This window comes from Benincasa hispida, chromosome 4, assembly GCF_027475165.1.
Source record: "Benincasa hispida cultivar pf3 chromosome 4, pf3_genome.v1.1, whole genome shotgun sequence".
In the NCBI taxonomy this organism is placed as follows: Eukaryota; Viridiplantae; Streptophyta; class Magnoliopsida; order Cucurbitales; family Cucurbitaceae; genus Benincasa; species Benincasa hispida.
The window spans coordinates 11,531,572-11,550,711 of record NC_143481.1 but is presented as its reverse complement, the minus strand read 5'-3'; positions in this window follow the sequence as shown (position 1 = coordinate 11,550,711).

Sequence of the window (19,140 nt, the reverse complement as noted above, 5' to 3'; positions counted from 1 at the left end):
TAATAGGTCATAGTCCCACTATGACTAAACCCCTCTCGGACCAAAAGAGGGTGTGGTATCACATTGTTCAAGACCTGGAATCAGCTCTTAAGGGAGCAATTTGTCTACTTACCCCTGCTTCGAGGAAGGAGTGAATTCCTTCTTGTGTAGCTGAGTTCCCAACTCCCCAATCAGATGAATCCTCAAAATGGTAGTCTTGTTGAGTCGGTGATCTGGCCACTCTCACCCATGCAAATCAAAGGACCGGCCTCCTAAACAGGAGTTCACAACTCACTCGAGATTAAGGTCATGTTACCTATGGTCATCCTAGTTAAATGAAATTCTCTATTATGAATGTCGTTATATAACGAGACTAAATATTTTGTGGTCTAGTTTTATACAAACTCTTTTGTATAGAGTATCTCTGCTCACATGCCTAATACACGAATGATTAGGATCAGATCATTTGTAGCACTTTACAACATTTGTAACACCTACAAAATGGGCCATGCTCATAGTGTCACCAGGATAAGGTACTTAGCTTTATCCATATACTACAGACCATTTAGGTTAACACTTAAAGACGATCCACTTGTGTGTCTTCACATACATGTTTAAGTTACAACGATAACCATGGATCTTAATTTATTGGTTTGTGGTTAATGCAACTAAAATATCATATATTTCATAGACAGAAGTGAATAAAATATCATATATTATAAATCACAAAATGTTTGTTCATACAAGTGTTTACAAACTATAGGACCCCACGAGATTTAGGGCATCAACCTCAAGAATCTCCCACTTGTCCCAAAGCTAGTGGGGTGTACAAGATAATCAAATTACAAGTACACAAAACAATAAACTGGTGTATAAATAAGCCCAGTACAAGATCTCCCACTTTCCTTAATCTAGCTGTGGTCTGTCCCATAGATGCATACTCGTAGGTGACCCTTAAACACTGTAGCCGTGAGGGCCTTCATAAATGGATCAACAACGTTGTGCTCCGAAGCTATCTTCGTGACAATCACATCTCCTTGATACACAATCTCTCGGATGATATGGTATTTTCGCTCAATGTGCTTATCGCACTTATGACTCCGAGGCTCACGGGAATTCGCCACAGCACCATTATTATCATAATAAAGGGTGATGGGCCTAGACATGTCTGGAATAACTTCCAGATCAATCAGAAATTTCTTGAGCCAATGGCCTTCTTAGCAGCTTCACAAATCACTACATACTCAGCCTCCATGGTGGAGTCCGCGATGCACCCCTGCTTGGTGCTTCGCCATACTACAGCCCCTCCGTTAAGAGTGAACACTGATCCTTAAGTGGATTTCCGAGAATTCCTATCAGTCTGAAAATTAGAGTCGGTGTATCCTATAAGGATCAAATCCTTAGAACCATACATAAGCATGTAGTACCTCGTTCTCTGAAGATACTTGAGGATGTTCTTGACGGCTGTCTAGTGATCATATCCTGGATTAGATCGATATCTACTGAATATTCCCATTGCATAGCAGATGTCAGGTCTAGTACATAACATTGCATATATTAAACTGCCTACGACAGATGCATATGAAACCCGTCTTATTTCCTTAATCGCTTGAGGTGTCTTAAGACACTATTCCTTAGACAATGTAACTTCTTGCCTGAAAGGAAAAAGACCCCTCTTGGAGTTTTGCATCGAGTACGTGATTAGCATCTTGTTAATGTACGATGCTTGAAACAGTGCTAGCATTTTATTCTTTCAATCCCAAAAGATCTGAATACCAAGAACAAATTGAACCTCTCCCAAAACTTTTATTTGGAATGGGATCGTTAGCCATATCTTAACTGAAGTCAGTATGCCTACATAATTCCCGATGAGTAGGATATCATCTACGTATAACACTAGAAAAACTTCTGAACAGTTGATGATCTTCTTGTAAACACAAGGCTCATCAACATTATGATAAAAACCATAAGATTTGATCGCAATATCAAACCTTATATTCCAAGATCGAGATGCTTGTTTCAGTCCATAAATGGACCGATTCAACTTGCAAACCTTTGGCTCTTGACCTTGGACTATGAATCCCTCGGGTTGCACCATATAAATGGTCTCCTCAAGATTGCCATTCAGTAAAGTAGTCTTGACATCCGTTTGCCATATCTCATAGTCATAATATGAGGCAATGGATAGGATGATGCGGATAGACTTCAGCATGGCAATATGCGAGAAAGTCTCCTCATAGTTGACTCCCTCTTCTTTGGTATAACCCTTTGCCACCAGTCTAACCTTGAAGGTTTGCACCTTCCCATCAACACCCCGTTTCCTCTTGTAGATCCATTTACAACCTATAGGTTTAAACCCATCAGGTTGATCTACAAGATCTGAAACTGAATTAAAATATATAGACTCCATTTTGAGATTCATGGCTTTAATCCATTCATCTCTGTCAACATCCTCTATTGCCTTCTTATAAGATAGTGGATCCTCAACCTCGTCATTAGCTACCACAGCTAGGATTTCAGTTAAGCCCATATAACGAATGGGTGTGTTCGCAACCCTCCCACTACGTCGAGGTTCCCTCAACACTTGAGGTGGATTTAACCTACTAGATGAACCTTCATCAACAACTCTTATTGAGGTAGTAGGCTCTTCAACAACTCTTAATGAAGATTCAGTAATTTCTTTGGAAAGTTCATTCAACACGATTTTGCTTCTAGGTTTGTGCTCCCTTATATGATCCTCCTCAAGAAAAGTAGCATATGTCGATACAAACATTTATTTTCTTTAAGATCATAAAAATACTTTGAGGTAGCCTACAAATAGGCATAACCTCGAACTTGGTTCCAATTTCTTAAGATTAGCCTCAAGCACATGTGTTGGGTAACTATAGATATGGAAATGACGTAAAGTAGCTTTACGATCATTCTATAACTCCAAAGGTGTCCTGGTAACACTCTTGGAGGGAACACAGTTAAGGATATAAGTTGTAATCTCTACTGCAAAACCCCAAAACGAGTCAGGTAAGGAAGCAACTCATCATCGATCGAATCATGTCCAACAGGGTTCGATTTCTCCTCTCTAATACACCATTTTACTGAGGTGTGTCAGGTGCTGAGAGTTGTGAAACTATTCCATGTTCTATCATATAGTTCTGTAATTCAGAATCCAAAAACTCTCCACCTCGATCAGATCGAAGCATTTTAACCGTTTTACTTAATGCATTTTCAACTTCAGCCTTGAACTCTTTGAACTTTTCAAAGGACTTAGACTTATGTTGCATTAAATAAACATACCCATACCTTGAGTAATCATCAATAAAAATGTTGAAATATTCATAACCTCCTTTGGCTCGTATATTCATCGGACCACAAAGGTCTGAATGCATTAGCTCTAGAGGCTCTTTGGCCTATAACCTTTTCCAGTAAAAGTTCTTTTAGTCATTTTGCCTTCAAGGCATGACTCGCACACAAGTAAAGAATTTTCTTCTAACTCGCTTAGAGTTCCATTCTTCACCAATCTTTCAATCCTATTGAGATTAATATGCCCTAAACATAGGTGTCAAAGTTCAGCGTTTTCTTTAGGAGAAATTTTAAGTCGTTTATTTTGAGTAATTACAGTTTTAAACATCTCTATGTTATAGAGAGAATTTGTTGCTAACGGCCTTAGCACATACAAATTATTTTCCAGTTGAGCCGAAATACATCAACACTATTTTTCGAAATAAACACTTTATTTACTGAAAAATTAAGTTGACAATTACATTCGAGTAAAGACATTACAGAAATTAAGTTCCTCTTTAACTCGGGAATTACATATACATCATTCAAAATGATAAATCTATTCTATAAAGTCAACCGAAGATCTCCCACTACCATAGCTGAGACGACGTGTCTGGTTCCAACGCGCATCGTCATTTTACCAGCACCAAGCTGCCACCCGGAACTAATTCCCTAAAATGAAGAACATGAAGGAACTCTAAATTAGAGAACTAGGAAGAAGAAGTGGATCGTTCCAAACTCCATTGAGAAAGAACACACACATTTATAGTTTAACAGAAGAGATTACGCATAAAGAGTAAATTACAACATGCTTCTTCAAAATAAATACAAAGGGATCGAGTGTAATACCTTTGAAGAAAAATTTCTTCACATATTTCCCTTGATCGATCTTCTCAACGCGTCCAATCAAGAACTCGAACGCAACGATCAACACAGCAAACAACACGAACTGGAGAATCCTCGATCACAATCAAGTACAACTCGATTTTCAACCCTCGAACATCAGCGAGTAAACAAGACACCACCACGAGGCTACCTTAGTATTCTCGGTGTGAGAATCTAGGAGTTGCGGGCTTTGTATGACTTTGGATAGAGGAATGGAGGAGGTATACGATCGAGTATATGACAGAAGAAGGAAGTCTATCGTATAGACTTGATATTCGATCGTGTAGTAAGAAGAAGCCTATCATATAACTTGCTACTCGATTGTGTAGCAACGAGTAACTATCGTATAGAATACTCGACGCCTTTCGTTTACTCTCTCTACAAGTAATCTGATTACTTGATGCATGTAGCATGTGTTATTACAAAATAAAAACTATTTCCATCTTTATCCATCAGTTAGCCATAAACCATAAATAACTTCCCATTCGAGTAGGTTATTAAGAAAAAGAATTATTAATTATCACATAATTAATATATTATAAATAAATATAATAACTAACTTATCATATTATATTTATAACCTATAATTTTAATATTTCATCATATGAAACACATAAACCATATTTTTTCTCTGGCATTTAATATAAATCACATTTATATTAATTTCTCCAATTAAATAATGTCTCAAATATATCATATCAATTACATCATATATAATTGAATCAATTGAATTATATCATATATAATCAAATTTTCTCTTTTAATTTGAACACTTCAAACTAACCTAAAGTTTGATTCTCAACTTGAACTCATTGAGCTAATAAGGGGACCTTATGGACCTGTAGCTTAAAGCTAGAACGGTACGTGAATAACTGACTAAACTCTTTAATCACGATATCCACCATCCGTTAATTGTCGGACACTCCACTAAAGACCGATAGTTGCACTCTTCGCACTACAGATATATTTCTGTGTCCATATAACCAATCAAAGTGCAATAACCCTTCACAAATCGTCTGTAAGTGTATTTGAGCCAAATTACCATTTTGTTCCTATAGTCTCTAGATCATGTAGATAATAAGGCTATCGTATGTCTCTCAAGGAATCATGTAGATACTCGATTGTTAATCCTTGTCAGTATTGAATAATCAAAAAACCATTTTCATTTATCCCACTTTTTCCATAAAACCAAATAACTACCCACTAAGGGTGGTTATTGAGAAAAAATAGTTAATTATCATATAATTAATAAATTATAAATAAATATGATAACTAACTTATCATATTATATTTATAACCTATAGTTTTAATATTGCATGATATATAATATATAAACCATAGTTATTTTTCTCTATTTTTTGGAATTTAATATAAATCATATTTATATTAAATTTAATAACTATGAATCTAATTCATAGAAAATATATTTGAATCATATTCAAGTATTTGTTCCTCCAATTAAACAATAATGTATCAAACACATTATATCAATTATATCATATATAATAGAATTAACTTAATTATATCATATATAATTAAATTCCCTCTTATTAATTCGAACATTTCAACTTAACCCAAAAATTGATTCTCAACTTAAATCCATTAAGCTACCAAGGGGACCTTATGGCCCTGTAGCTTGAAGCTTCAACCGTATGTGAATAACTGACTAAACTCTTTAATCACATTATCCACCATCTGTTAACTGCCTGGCACTCCACTAAAGACCGACAACTACATTCTTTGCACTACAGACATATTTCTGTGTCCATTGGATATAACCAATCAACAGTACGATGACCCTTCACAAATCGCTTGTAAGTACAGTTGGGCCAAATTACCATTTTGCCCATGTAGTTACATCTAACTCCTTAAGTACCACTGATCCCTCTAGTGAACAATAAATCATAGTCCCACTATGATTAAACCCCTCTTGGGCCAAGAGAGGGTGTGGTGCCACATTGTTCAAGATCCGGAATCAGCCCTTAAGGGAGAAATTTATCTACTTACCCCTGCTTTGGGGAAGAAGTGAATTCCTTCTTATATAGCTGAGTTCCTTGCTCCCCGATCAAATAAATCTCGGTAGGCTTGTTGAATCGGCGATCTGGCCACTCTTACCCATGTAAATCAAAGGACAACTCTCATAGTAGAAGTTCACAACTCACTCAAGATTAAGGTCGTGTTATCTATGGTCATCCTAGTGAAATGAAAATCTCTATTATGAACAACGTTATATAACGAGACTAAACATTTCTTGGTCCAATATTATACAAACTCCGTTGTATAGAATATCCCCGCTCGCATGTCTAATACATGAATGATCAGGATCATATCATTTGTAGCACTTTATAACATTTATAACACCTATAAAGCGGGTCATACTCATAGTGTCACCAGGATGAGGTACCCAGCCTTATCTGTATACTACAGACCATTTAGGTTATCACTAAAACACGATCCATTTGTGTGTCTCCACATACATGTTTAAGTTACAATAATAACCATGGATCTTAGTTTATTGGTTTGTAGTTAATGCAACTAAAATATCATATATTTCATAGACAGAAGTGAAAAAAATATCATATATTATAAATCACAGAATGTTTGTTCATACAAGTGTTTACAAACTACAAAACCCTACGAGATTTAGGGCATTAATCCGAACAGTTTCTTCGGCAATATTTTTTTCCATGCAAGATGCATTAGGGGACGAGCGTGTCTCAAAAGTTAGACAATATGAAGAAGATTCGAAAAGAATTTTGAGCTGTGAGAGTCAAAATGATCTATACAAACTCTAGCCTGTCGAGTGCTCTACCTCAGGCCATCGACATCATATGCTCTACTGAAATATATTTTCCCAGAAAACCAGCTATATCCGATCTTGGTTGGCCTTTCACCCCTAGCCACAAGTCATCCTCGTATTTTGCCACATACGTGGGTTCAGTCCTCCAAGGCCTATTAGAGCTCTCTTCAACTTGCTCATCAACTTTGAAGCGTATTTGGGTATTGAGATTTTTTTTTTTCAAAATTCGATTACTGTCCTCGAAGTCCTTCGTAATTGACGATCCCCATTAGCATTGAGAAGATAGCTTTCCTTAGAAACTCTCACAATTTAGTACAATCTGTTCCCAAGAAAAGGAACTTTATCGACATCGACCACTTTTAGGAAACTAGGCTGGACGGATTGCGGGGCTCGTCTAGCATAAACTAATCGAGCTCCGTTTGATCTCCCATAAGCGGAATCGTTAGGGTATTCTAGTGCGTTGTAGAAATGATGATTAAAAATAGTCAATTATAGTCTAATGTACTCACAACCAAAGTTTCATTAACTAATTATAATAATTTTCATCAATTTTCATAATGTTTTTTGAAATTTCTATTGATAGTTCCATAAAATCAGGAACTTGGTATTTCTAAATTCTATATATTATTTCTTTCAGATCAACCATGATAGTTGCTTTTATTTCGCATGTTAAATTATAAGCGTACAATTTTATTGAAACAGATCACAAGTTATTTAAGTTTTATGGTTTGACATGATTTATCATTTTAAATAAATCTATACATGATTTATTTTTAGATCAGATTGATAGTTGCTTATTTCCCATATTAAAATTTTTAAGTGTACCGTTTTATTTGAAACATATCACAAGTTATTTAAGTTTATGCTATCTTTGTCAATCTTTATAATAATAGCATTAACGATAGTATAAAGATAGTGGATTTTTCTTTATAATATTTTGGATGATTTAGATAATGATTACATTAAAGGTTGTGACAAATGGATATTGATGAGCGTGCCCGCGTTCCTATCACCAATTCCATTATATGAGCTAATAAAAGTTATTGTTTAAATTCAACCTAGGAAGTTATTAGTTTTTAAAAACCATGATAAGCTTAAATAGTTTTTAAATTTCTGTTATTTCTTTTTATAAGGGGAAAAAGTGCAACGTGTTCAATGATCTTTCTTTTTGTTTTTGCAAGAGAAAGTATATTAAAACGCGAGATAAAACTAAATACAACCAACATAATTTTAGATGTTAAATTCAACAGATTTTTTTTTTTTTTTTTTTTTTTTTTTTTTTTTTTTAAGATAGTGACTGATTCAGGATTTTTTTTAAGAGACACAAATTTATATAAATATAATTTTAGATGTATCAATATAATAGTCAAATTATATAATAATCAAAACAAGAATAATTAACTTATATACGGATAGTGGCAAATCCAAAATTTTATGTTAGAGGGCACAACTTTATATAAGATTAAAACTTTAGCAAATTAATGTCTCAATTTGTGTTATAAATAGTTTTTGAACTCTAAAAAATATATACTAGATCACTAATATCTCGATTGTGTGTCTAATATGTAATATCACATATATTTGATTTTAAGAAATAATGTAATTATTATCTACAAAATTGAAAATTTGAGGTTCAATTAAAAACAAAAATAGTTTTTTTGTCTAATACAATGGTTAATTTTTAAGCATTTTGTATATTTTGTGAGTTTCTTAAATACTAAATTGATCTTTATATACCTATTAGACATTTTTAAGGGACTCATTAGATTTAAATTGAAATTGAAAGTAATTTTAAGATAATGGTAAAATAAATAACAAAATAAAAAAAAAATTATATGTGAAAATAGTATTTGTGTCTTAATTTTAAAAAACTAAAAACCAATAACTTAAAATATAAACATGGAAAAGAAAAAAAAATATTTGTATGTAAACATGAAGGCAAATGTGGAAAGAATTAAAAGGTGAAATTTCGTTTTTCTAATACGTTATATATACATTTGAAATTTTAAGCAACAAAAATTGGTTAAAAGAAAAAAAAAGGAAAAAACTTGTGTCCCAACAGAACAGACTCTAACCTTGATTGCTAGTGAAATAAAATTTATCATTTCACCACCGACGAAAACAGCCTACTTGTGTCCTATTGGGGATCCTATATGTTCATAATATAAAGAATATTTTTTATATTTAATAAAAATAATATATTTATATGTAAAACGACATGATGTGAGGAGCGTACCTTGCCCCTTCATAGATCCACTCCTGGTGAAGGATACACTATTTGGTAAAGATCCAAACAAAGAAAAAATTCTTTTGACCTCTCATTCAAGGAAGAAACATTTACAAAAAAAATTGGGGAGAAGCCAGACATTCGTCATTGCAAGAGTATGAGCAACCTTATTGCAAGCCATATTACAGAAAGAAAACCTCATAAATCAGAACATTCACCCAATGAACGAGGAAAAAAATATCCTTAACAACATTCATCGTCTCAAATAAATCTACATTATCTTTATTAAGAATATTGATAATCTTAAAAAAATTCATCTGGACTTTCAAAGGGGGTACGCATTTTAAAAACTTATTGTATATCATCACGACCTTCTAATATCGTTAAACTTTCAAGAGCTTTTACCAACCATTTCCTATACACCACCTTGAAACTTACCCAATAGGAGACCCTTGAGAGTTTAAGATAATCCACCCAAGGTCATCTCTACCCTTCAATTCACTCACCTGGACGCAATGTTAAAAGTAGATAATTCACTTCTAGAGGATCATTTTTTCTTTTTTTTTTTCTAACATTTTAATTTAAAAGTGGATAAGTTTCATATTAATTTTTATTTTTAAAATTAAACATTCTATTGAAATAGGAAGGGATATATGTAAACCCCTAACCTTATTTTATTAGTTAATTATGTTTGGGTCCTCTTAATTATGAATTCAAGTTTTTGTAAGTATGTGTATATGATCATTGAATTAGTTGAAATGGATGAAAAGCTTAATGTGTATGTATGTAAAGATTAAATGAGGAAAGATATTCTAAGTGTTAGGAGGGCAGAAAAATACTTTAAGTATGGGTCCTATGGGATGATGAGCTCTTGGGTAGTATAGAGAAGAATTGACACATAGAAGGAAACAAAGAGTTCGATGCGATGGAGTGCTGCCAAGCTATGTGTTCAGACATGTCAAACTATGTAGCCAGAAGTCCAAGGATGGAGCATTATGGCTAAGTATGGTCTATGAAGTATGGTGAAGGCGAAAAAGTTAAGTTGTCTCTCGTGAGAGTAAGAGTTGGCTGAGGTTGGTAAAGAAGTATACGACCAAATTCGCATGAGGTTGGTGAAGGTCAATGTAGGTAGTGTGCAAGTGGCCAAGTTGCCTAAACAAGCACTCCAAAAGGATGCAAAGGTAGTGTGTTAGGAGGGTCGCGAAGTAAGTATTGGCCGAAAGGCTTAGTTGGAAAATGAGGCGGCCATGGACTGATGCGATGATGGTATCACTCATGTGATGCGATGAAATAAGTTAAGGAAGTTAATGAGCCAGGTAAGTCTTATCAGGAATGCCTAAGGTAAGACAATGCGACAATGGCTAGATTATGCGATGAATAGGGAAGGGGTAAGTGATCATAAACCATATGCAATGAAGTTAAGCCGAAGAGTTCAACTTAATCAAATAGTAAGTTGGTTAAGTGGCAGCCTTAGAAATGCTAATTGACAATTAGCATGCCAGGCGGTGTATAATTACGACAAGTTTACATGCAAGCTCAAGTATAAATAGGCTCTGTAAAAAAGAAATCTGTTTTGCCAAAAATTTTCTTACGCCTAAGAGAAGTGTGGTTGCATCTGAAAGCTCATAAGGAGTTGAAGAAGTTCTCGGTAAGCTCAAGAGATTAAGGGGATTTCCAATCTATTCAGAAGAATTTAATGCTCGAACTCTAAGGTAAGAAGAGTTAAGATGTTTATGAGCAAATTCTTGGAGGAAATTTAGGTAAATAATGGATGGATTAGAAGTTATAAATGTAGAAGTTGAAATTTGGAATGGTATTATGGATGAATAAGTAGACAGCTACATCCGAAGGATAAGCAAGCAGCTGATCAGGCAAAGAATGCAACGAAGCGCATAGGCAATTAGTAAAGATTTATGCGATCATAAGCAATGGACATTCATCGCATAGGCACAAAGGCGTGTTTCATAACATCATATGCACCCGGTAGCAAGGATTTCCTATCTAGAACCAAGTAGAGTTTATACGTTAAGCTCAAAATTAACCAAGGGACATTTCCTTATGACAGGGTAAATGTGAATAGGAGAGACTTACAAACTCTTGGATAAGTACTGTGAGTGATATGTTTTTATTAGTGATTTATTTGAGTATTTCATAAATGATTTTCGTCACATGGCCAGTCAAACATGCTATTTTTATGTCATGATTGCCTTGATGCATGCCTTAAACGTATGTTGATTGCATGATCATTTGTTTTCAAAGAATGTGATTTTACATGTGAATTTAGCATGCGTTTTTAATAAGTTTATGTTCATGTTATGAGGCATGGTGGTTTCAGTAAAGAAATTTTATAAGCATGTCTGATGCTTACAAGGCATTATGCGATGACGTGTTATTATGAAGTTTTAGTCATATCACCATGAGTATTCTGTTCTATGTTTATGAAATGTTTTAAATGTTTTGTGCATTGTACAAGCCCTACACCAATGTTGGTACCGAAGGTATAGTAATGTACCCATATTTCAGTAATGTTGTGAATCCTTAACACCGAAGGTATAGTAAGGTGGTCAGGTTTCATCTCAACTCTATGTGCACGTATGACTTATGTTGTTGATGTTGATGAGATTGAGCAAAAGGGCTCTCTCTCAACTAAGGTTAATAGGGATTGAGCAAAATGACTCTCCCACATATTCAGACAAAGGAGTAGAGGAGTTTTATAGGATAATGAGTACGAGCTTTTATTTTAGGATATATATATGCTATGATTTCCTATTTAGCTTTTATTTTCAAATCCTGAAAATGAGCATGTAAATGTTTTATGTACGACGTGTTATATTATTTTTGTATGAAAGCATGTTTCTTAAAAGTAGTCATTCATTAAGCATTTTAAGCTCATAATTTCAAATGTTTTCCTCCTCAGGTAGTGGTCGACGTCCCGCGCAGATCTGCCAATCAGTCATTACTCAGGATCTTCCCAACATTTTGAAGTTTAGGTGATCCACTTTGTTATGTTTAGACCATGGTTTTTGTTTGTACATGTCATGGGGGAAATGGTAGAACTTATGTCAAACTATTGTTGTATTAAACTTAAGTTTCTAGAATCTGTTAATATATGTTGGTTCTGTCCGTATATGTGCATATAGTGGTTTGATGACGAGATTATTGTAAGGTGTAGAGATTATAAACTGCTCATTGGGTTTAACAGGTGCTAATAAGACAAGTTCACAAGAATAGGTTGGTTAACAATTGTCATAAGAGAGAAGGTGATTACTGTCTTCACATCCTTTCTCGAATTTAGAAAATAATTTGAGAAGGGAGGTAATATATGTTATACCACAATTGTAAATCAAAAGAAAGATTTCAAAAAATGAATAGATATGACCATATATATTGTTGGGGTTGAAATAAGAAGGCGTGAAAAAATCTTTGAGTGTAGTATGTTTGGATCGGATCTCTATATTTTGATGTATTTGGATTTACCATTATTGGGTGGGATTTTTGATATTAGGAAGTCATAAAATATAAACAACCAAAAATATAAGAAAAATTGGGCAATGTGGTGGATTGTCACAGTGACCAGACAGAGATGTGATGTGCAATTGGGAAGTCACAGAAAGACAGAATTCAAAGCTAATTTCTTGTTTTAATTTTATTGGTATTCTTTAATAATTAAACAAAACAAACGACAAAAACACCCACCCCTACAATCGGGTTTTCGTCTAAGATTTTGACTTCTTTTATTATATAAAATCTTTGTATTGTCGGGAACTTTGTACTAAATTACTAATCTCCAATTAGCCTTTCATTCATTATAGCAAAAATACAAAAAACAAAAATAGAATCTGAGTTTTCTTTTCTCTTCCCCCCCACTTTGAATATAATTAATCACACACTTGACACTACTACTAGATACATGATTATAAGGATAACTACACCATTTTTTTTTTCTTCTTATTTTGAAGTGATTAGGACAACCGATATTTCTGGTGTTTTATAATAGTATTATATTATCTTTTAAACCTATGTAATTGAGTAACTTGAGTTAATGTCATTTACTTTTGATTTTATGTAAAATGTCTCATCTTCTATCGTATTAAGCATAAATGATTCCATTATTTTGTGAAGTCCAAATATTTAATCAAATTCGAGCTAAAATTAAAAACAATTATAGAAAGAAATAAAACAATCAAGAAAAATCTTGATATTACATTTTTGTCGACATGTCACCATTTCTAGTAATAGTTCTACATTTTCATAAATTTGAAATCAATAGGAGAGGTGTATCGACATTTCGATTATATCATAAAAATCTATAAAAAAAAAAAAAAAAAAAAATAAGTAATCAAATTTTTTTTAATATAAATAACAAATATGTTAACTTGTTTAAAAGCTTTGTTAATTAATTTAAATATATTTTTTCTAATTTCATGATCGTATATTTTCTTTTTCTGAAATATTCACTAATATGGATATTTTATTTATATTTTACAAGTTAGAATTTGATAGTGAAAGCAGTAGTTAGTAGGATTAAACACCTACGAGGTTGGAATTGTTCACCATCCAACTATGTAAATTTCTCACGTTGTAAGTTATCTATATTTTTTTTTATATAAAATTAAGACATCTATATTTCTATCAAAGAAGATCAACATCTTTCCAAAATAAATAAGTTTTTCATATGAAAATAATAATAAATAAATAATTAAAATCTTTGTTAATATGTGAGGACTGAGGATTGTTTTTAAATTTTGAAATGGCGGTCGAACAATGAGGCCCAAGCCCACAGTACGTAGACAGAAGTGCCTGTTCGCATTTATTTATTTATTTTTAATTTTTAAAATTTTAAATCACATATAATCTCGCTGTTTGATGTTTGTGGCTATTTATATTTAATTAGTGGGCTTTCAAATTATAAATTTAATCCCTTAAATCCCTTAAAAAATTGTTAATTATAGGAAAAAATATATAAAATTACCGCCCACAAATTTAAAAGTTTTAAAGTTTTTATGAATAAACATAAAACTTATATTTATATTTACCATAACAATTTATTTTAAAAATTTACAGTTAAGTCTGAATGTCATGCATCCATTCACTAATAACGAAAAATCGAGATTGTATTTTCACACAAATTATATGATTTGTTACATACACACAAATACCTCGTAAATATATATTGAAAATGAAGTAAAAGTATGAAAATGTTAGGAGGCATATAAATCCAAGGTACATGTCCCTAAGCTTAGAAAACTCCAATGTATGGAAGGTTTAAGCAGTAAGTTATTATATAAACTAGAAACTCAAAGTTTGAACCCCTAAGTTGGGGCAGGGAATGGCAAATATCCCTCCAAATATGACCAAAAATAATTAATGGAGGGTGGGAAAAAGGGTCACGTGACATGATAAAAGAGCAAGAAAATTCCAAAGAAAGATCACACAAAACAGCAATAACCAATAATATATATAAAAATAAATAAGTCCAATAAAAAGGGAACAAAAAAGAAAAAGAAAAGTATGGTGAAGAAAATCACCGGATGATGGATACTTAACAGAGAAGGACATCTAGCTGTTAGCCTGCCACTCTCCCCACTCTTTAAATGCCTCCCTCCTATTTTTCTCTCTCTCTAATTAATTAATTAATTAATTTTATTTTAATAAAAAAGAAAAAAATAAAATAGAAAACTGTTTGATATTTAACATCTTGTAATTGTCACTGTCCTAGTCTATGCTAGGATCCGTCTGAAACCCACCCTTCAATGACATGTCACATTACAAACGCCATATCTGTCATACATATCTCATAAAATCCCCATTTTTTTTTCCTTTTCCTTTCGGGTTAAATTATATATCTAAAAACATATTTTGTTTAAAAAACTTATTAAGTCAATGTAATTATTAGAATGTCTTCGATTTATTATCTTAACGTTTCAAATGGTTAAGTACGATAATTCTATAAATATGCACTTTTTTTTATTTAAGGTTGTTTTTCGTATTTGCCATATTTATGTTTTTTATCTAGAGTTTAGAGAAATTTATTACATTCATTATCTAACTCTAAAGACCTTTGTGGTCTATAATTTTTTACAGTTCTCTTTAATGAAACTATTTTCCATCTCTCTACGTGAACATAATTAACAAACTGTTAGTAAATTATATAAATATGTGTGTTGATCCTTTACTCTTTTACTGTTTGCACTTTTCTATTCATCTTTATTGGTTGAATTTCATTACATAAACTTTTACCTATCTTTAGGATAATATGACATTGTTTACTTATGATATAAATTTTTTTCTTTTGAAACTATCCCAAACGATCTTATACCAATTGACATAATTTTTCTCACAATAATGTACTATAGATCATTCTCCATCTATAGTAATGTGAGACTTTATTTGTACCTAACACTATTGTTATTAGAGACAAATATGTTAAAATCTATGAATGAGTAATCCAATGTAAAATTTTGAAATAAATGGTATTTGTAAAGTTGAAAGTTCAAATTTTATATCGATACTATTATATCATGGGAAGTAATAATGTATTAAATGTAGGAAGTTAAGTTGAGGTAAGAAAAGAGGAAGGAGTATGGAAAAGAATGTGGGGAAGAAAGGTGGGAAAGAAAAAGAAAAGGGAAGAAGAAAATATAATGTTGTGAACCTCTCTTTACCTAAAAGAGTGAAAGTTTGTTTGTTAATTTAAAGAGGGAGAGCAGAGCACAGACGCTCTGAACACAAAAAGAAATCTAAAGCATACGTCTCTTTCCTACACATAGAGGTGTATCATAGTTGGATGGTGGTTTTTACTCTTTTTTTACCTTTTACTTTTACTTTTTTTTCAACTATTATTATTATTATTATCATCATATCAATCACTACATTATATTATTTTTACGTACACCCTCGAACTCTATATACATGTTGGGTTCTTTTTTCTCTATATTATATAAAATAAAAGAAAGATCCCATCTTTATCCATTTTCATTGCTTCTAAATGGAAGATAGCCATGAAGAAAGCTTTGCTTTTTATGGAAGTTAATTTAAGTGGTCTTCTTTTTCTTAAAAAATTAAAAGAAATGTATAAAAAAATTATACAAAACCAATTGGTAAAGAAGAGAATAATCCATGTATATTTTAAAGACGGCGAGGACTAAAAAAATTTCAATGAAAGATGATCAACATACTCTTCAAGATGTTATATTTTTCGGGTTCGAAGAATAACTGATGTTGTATTTTTTGTTAAGAGAGGTTGATTAAAAAATAATAGTAAAAATAGAAAAAATGGTGATTGGGGGATCTGATGGAAGATTTAGTGAGGTATTTGATTGTGTGTGGGTCAGGTACACAGAGGATATAAGGGTGTGGGACCACATAGAGAGATTGAGGATAATGTGAATGTGGATATATAAATAATTACGTGATCATACCCACATCATGCTTCTTCTTCTTCTTCCTTTCTTCTTGACGATGATTTTAGTGATGCAATGGTCAACGCTGATTGGAATTTTTTATTTTTGTTTATATATATATATATTTTTAAAAACCTTGATGTTTAAATGGAAAACTAAAAAGAAAATTATTGTAAAGGGTAAATATGGGAGATTTTTGGGGAAGGGGATGAGATGATGAGACGGGTTTAGGGGCAATGCATAAAAAATAAAATACAGTTTTTTTTTTTTTTTTAATTTTTTTAATGGGCAGAAAAATTAAAAGAGTCTGCGGCTGCGGCTGCGGCTGCGGCCACAGACACCTTCTACGGAACCAGTCCCTCCTCTATCTTTTCCAATCAATCCATTTTCTTTTTCTTTTTATTTAAAGATAATAGCATCATGTCATTTCAAAAATTAATATATTAAATTACAATCTAATCTGTCTACGAATTGAGAGATTGAGATACGATACTATCAATTGGAAAAATATCAAAACAAATTGCAATACTCTAATATTATTGTGGTATAAATGGTAAAAATCACTCCTAAAATATAGGAGTAGTTAAAAATTTATAATTATACCTTTAAAATTTCAATTATAAAAATTGAGTCCCCAAATTTATATAAATGTTATTAGACCTTAAACTTATATAATCATATAAATTTTAACAATTTTATTAACTTAAGGGTTAAATTTAACATTTGTATAAGTTTGAGGGCATAATTTTTACAATTCAAAGTTTGAGGATGTAATTGCAACTACCATCATATTTCATTGATAGTTTTTGCTAGAGTGGTTATTCAAACTACAAAAATCAAACCGAGAACTCCATGAAACAAAAAAATGCGATTCGGTCTGGTTTAAAGAAATTTGAAACCGAATGAATTCGATTCGATTTAATTTCAATTTCAAAAACCAAATTTGAAATCGAGCCGAATCATTATTAACTAATATATATATATATATATATAACATAAAGAATAAATTCAAATTTAAAACCGAACTGCTTCTTAATTTTAAAGAAATATAATACATATTTTTCTCGTTTTCACATGAAGAAATTTTACAGTTCAACTTGTTTTCACATGAAGAAATTTTACAGTTCAACTCGTTTTCACATGAAGAAATTTTAAAATTTTTGGTTCAATTTAGTTTGACCACCAAATTGAACCGAATCGAATTGTTTTCACCCCTAGTTTTTGCAATTTTCCCTCTTGCTACGTGGGTTAATGTGTAACATCAATAAGTGAAACTTATAGATGTGGGTATGGTTTACATATATTGTACCATGGCTTTGTATTTTTTTCAAAATAGCTTATGAAACAATTTTAAAATGTATTTTAAATAGTTTTTGTCAACAACGTTTAAATAAAAACAATGCTTTTGAAAAATATTTTTTTCTCTAACTAATCTAAATAGACCCTAAACTTTGTTTCTATTATGGTAAGGGCAGTCTCTTTATTGGCTTGAAATATTTAAAATAGAGAGAATTTATGTTAGAAGATGCATAATAATTTAATAGTATACTTAGGCCAATGACATAGGAATGTGTAGAAAAAAAAAAGAATTTTAGAAGAATAAATTCAAATTCCACAGTACTGAATGGTTTATGATATTAATCTAATCTATCATTGGCAATTAAATGTGGTAAAGTTAAACGGATAATTAATGTGAGTATTAGTGGATCTAAATATGTAATATTAGCTAAAATAATTTGGCATGACATATTGGATTTTTAATCAAACATTAAATATGATTCAATTGAATAATGTCGTAGGTATCTATTGTTCAAAATCGAACCATTTCTAGTGAAGTATCACACTACATTAGTATCTTTGTGTTGTTTTGGACATCAACTACAATAGTATACTAAATAAACCACTAACTATGTCATGTCAAATACATAAATATAACAAACCATCTATTAATAATATAATTTTTTCATTTAACATCAAAGATAAACATACGATCGTATAAATGACTTATCAACTTGAATATATCTCGACTGATTATAACATTATCAGCTCGACTAAAAGGTTCGAATATATTGTTCAGGGGAGTCGAATTTCAAGAACCAACAAAATTGCAGAAAGTGGGTAAATATTGGGCCATTTTAGATCTTAATGGAGCGGGCCTCAGGGTAAATGGGCCAAAACTTCGAAATACTGATTGATAACCCTTGTGAAAGGCCCGTTAAAAACATCTATTGACCCAACAAGAGATGTAAATTACTGAGGCCAGGCCCAAATCCCATTAACATAAAACGGCCCAACTTCGGGAGAAGATATGGGCCCAATTTCTCGAGAAACACCGCAGGAAAACAACTATATACCACCTAGATATTATCGACATCGTTAAATAATCGAATTAACTTGAAAACAATTTTTATTGATTAATTATTAACTATTAATTAGTTTTATTATTGATAAACTGGTGTCTAGTCATTGTATTTTCTTCAACTATTAGCCAACCCCGTTTATACTCATAGTGGAATAAAACATGGTTTATGAATAACTGTTGGACTAGTCTCATGCTAAATATCAACTAA